We start from the raw sequence: 4,220 nt of genomic DNA, 5'->3' as shown, positions 1-4,220 counted from the left end.
GAGAACTAAGGATGTCCATGCAGTCTCCCTTCTCCACAACCAGATGAATGGAAACAAATGGGCTGCTCTGTCCATGAGGTCCTCCTTCTGTTGGCACAGATCACTCAGTTTTCACAGTGTGGAAACCTTTCAAATGACAATAAAACACAAACACTTGAGTTAAGATGCGGTGGATCATAGTCAGAAATATCTATCAGCTGTCAGGATAGGTGCGTGAATGTCTGCTTCAGTTGAGGACTGGTTTGAGTATTAAATCAACAATCTTCTATATGACAAATATTTGTCTATACATTTTGTATACGTCACGTTATCTTAACTTGAACTATCACGACGTCTGGATGGACAGTGTATTAACTAACATTAACGCTGCGCATTACACTAACGCAGATCAATTAAACTGGGTCACGTGCGAGAAACACAAACCAAACTTTGTTAGATTAACGTCGATTAAATTCACTTTTTTATTGGATTTTGACTGAACACCTCCACGGGCTAACCCAGGTTGACACAGGTTATCAGCTAACACTAGCACTAGCTGGCTAGCTTGGTTAGCACTCTGCATTTTCACCTGAACTGTGATATTAACAGGGAGGCTAATTTTGGCTAGCAAAACATAGTCTTAATACAAACACATGGAGATTTCCAACATGTGATCTGCTGGGATTGTAAACTAACAGCATGTCTGAGCTGTACTGTGAAGCAACAACAGTCTCTGACTGATGCAGTTGTTCATTTTTCCATCCAGTGCACACATTGTTTAAATAGCCAGTTGTTTAAATTGACCAACAGAAACCTGGTCTTAAGTAAATGGCACAATATTTGGCCATTATTTTAAGGGCACATTGTCAGTATGCTCCTACATAGGTGGGTGCACAGCGTGTCTGTTTAACACAAGCAGAGTTGTGAAGATGAGCTTCAGGTGTTTGATGTTTAGTCCGGTGGAACATTAGGATGCAGCCACAGAAGGTCAGATCATTCTTTGTCCTTACAGATCATTTAAATAACATTTGTTTAAGCTTTATTAAAGTAATGGTAAACAAAAAATAATTAAATAATACTTTTTAAGGACTTGACAGTAAATCTTAGTGTCTCCTGTTATTTCTTTTCTCCCCAGATGCTCCAAGGATCGAGCTGATTACTGGCAGTTTGAAGGTGGATTTTTCTTCATCTGCTCCGTTGCACCGTCACTTCTGGTAAAGATTCATTGACCTTTGTGGTATGTTTTGATTTGACTTATTAATACACTGTATAGTTGGGATTCTGACATAAAAGATAGTATAATGTTTGTCCACATATGTTGTCAGAACTATATGGAGAATACTGTGGAAAACAAGATGAAACTGAATTGGAAGATACAAGCTAAAAAACAAAAGACAGCACCCCCTCAGCTCCACAGCCCCCCCTCTTTCAGAGGTGACATCATCACCTCCTCATTATAGGAACCTTAACAGGCAAGATAGACCAATGGAGAAATGCCAGTTTTAGTTGTTCAGATCATCCCGGGGCTCTGAAGAACTATTTGTGAATAATTGGTTGATATTATAAATTTACATCTGAATATATTAAATAAAAGTGTTATAAAGTCAATAGTGGTGTGTATGTTATTTGTAATTAAGTTTCCAACCCCACTTTAGTTGAAAGACTACATACAGAGACTTAACAGTTTAATTTGCATTTCTTCAGTATATTATATTTTTTGAGAAATGTAAGAAAACTAATCTGAATCTGAATCATTAAATATTGTATTTAGATTGTGCTTCTACAGGTTTTTAACATTACTTTACAAACTTAAAGATTAAATGTTAAAACAAATACTGCAAGTTGAAGTTTGAGATGATTTTAATCTGTTTTACACAGTATTTCTTACTTTCTTACTACTACTGTCTTCCAAAACAAAAGGTTTACTTTCCAATATTAAACATGTGTTAATATTTCCTTGATTGACACTTAATTTTATTATTAGGAAAAAGTTTCTCTGCAGAAATTTGAGTGGATTCACTTTATTAAAGGAGTTTGATGATAATAAATTAGGAAAAAGTCTGTAAAATAACAATTTTTCGCTGTATAATTATTAATGAAACTTTCCGTATATTTATTGTTTTTACACTTTATTAGAATTAGGACCTTTTACTTTAATTTTACGGTTTTTGTTTGGCAGCTGCTGCTGCCCGTCATGATTTATTTTACAGTGTATAGTTCAGGATAAATCTTAGTGATCCAGCATTTTAGCACAAATCTCAAGTTACTGGTATTTAAGGCAAGAGAGGGTAAAAACAGAGACTAAATACAACTGTAGATTACTGTACACCTACAGTCCAGTCCCCTTGTTATGTATCAACACCTTTACACTTTTAATGTTTTAGATTAAACATTGATTAAGAGAAGTAATGTAACACAAACTTTACCTTTGAAAGCTGGTGGACCACAATCTGGATGTGCTTCTTTCACCAGAGTCTGCTGTTTTCTCCTCTGTATCCACAGTCTAGTGATGTGAAATGCAGTAATGTAGCAAGATATGAAATGAGGGAGGTTCAGGATGATGTGATCTTTGTCTCTAAGGAAGATGTGTTTTTTTACAAAATTCATTGCTGTGTCATTCTTTCTATTAATATGCAGATGCATGACTTCTCTGTGTCTGTTTCTTCCTCTTTTCTTTTTATTGAAAATGTAAAACCGAAACTTGTTTTCTAATGGTTCCTTGAATACAACCTGTAAGTAAGATTTTGTCAGGCCTGGACTGTAAAGAGGACTCAGATGCAGAGTATCCACTAAGGTAGACTTTATTAATATTCCAATCAGCTGTGAGTGACAAAAATAAACCAGCTATGGAATTTATACTAAAAAGTCAAGACTAAACTATTCAGGGAAAAAATCTAATAAACAAAAACCACTCCAAATGGAGGGACAAAACTGCAGAAACAAAAAGGAATAAACCAATTTTAACATCTACCTCACATTGTTCAGTGATAATACTAAACGCTGTGAAGTGCTGTTCACACAAATACAGTACAACCAGGAAGACAGAAAGGGTTTTCTATTCATTGCTGTGAGTGTCATCCTTTCTATGAACTATACAGGTGCATGGCTTCGCTGTTTCTGTGTTTTCCTCTGTTATTTTTACTGAAAGTACACATTAACTTGATTTAACAGAGTTAAACCGAAGCTTATTTTCTATGGTGCCCTGAATAAGACACGTAATTCGTCAGATAGGTTGTTGTCCCTGAGGACAGTTTTTTATTACTGAATGTATGTTTGGAAAAGCAGATATTGATTTACCTTTATTTGTGAGGTTTTAATTGAGTTTTTTTCATAGAATTTCTAGAAAATTAACAATTTCATATAATGTGATTATATATATGTGTATTTATATGTATGTATATGTATGTATATATTTATATATATGTACATATACAAATGCTAAAATCTGTATAGAATTCATTGTTGTGTCATTCTTGCTATAACTATGCAGATCCATGACTTCTCTGTGTCCGTGTCTTCCTGTTATTTTTTATTGAAAACGTAAAACCAAATCTTGTTTTTTAATGGTTCCTTGAATACAACCTGCAAGTAAGATTTAAGGAGAAATGTTGTCAGAAAGGTGTGGGGGATGAGTGGGTGCTCAACCATCTGACAAAGTTCAGATGATACTGATCATACTCTGCTCTGAGTGTAGTGACGCCATTAGTTAGTTTATATTAGTTCAAACTGTGAGACCTGCAAAACAATTCACTATATGTGTTGTAAACAGAAAACTGACATTGAATAAAGCTAAACAAGCAGTATATTGTTTTTTCAAAAACTTGCTTATTTTATTAAAAAATAAATTTACAAATATACAAAGTTATACAAAGAAACTGTTGTGGTTAGACACTATTTATAACCAGGAAAAAGTAAAACTTGAAGAAAATAGACAAAATAAAGATCTAAGAATGAGAGAGATGTGGTTATATTGGCAGAGTGATCATGCTGCTGATTATCTTCAAATATAAGGTTTGTTTTTGTGATTAAAGTGTAATAATGATATACATGAACTTTTTATAGAACATTTTATGTACATGTCTTGAAGCTTTCACAGTGCACCGCAGCAAGTGAACCTACAGTTAGATGTCTTGTAGGAAATCATGTGAGAAGACGACAGTATCTGTTTGATCTCTATTTCCTCTTCTGTTTTTCTTTCTTTCTCTGCCTGCATGGAGCGACTGTGTATAAGTTGTCATCAT

The sequence above is a fragment of the Seriola dumerili genome, unplaced genomic scaffold, assembly GCF_002260705.1.
Source record: "Seriola dumerili isolate Sdu_G_001 unplaced genomic scaffold, Sdu_1.0 BDQW01000120.1, whole genome shotgun sequence".
NCBI classification, from domain to species: domain Eukaryota; kingdom Metazoa; phylum Chordata; class Actinopteri; order Carangiformes; family Carangidae; genus Seriola; species Seriola dumerili.
This window is presented reverse-complemented; position numbering follows the sequence as displayed.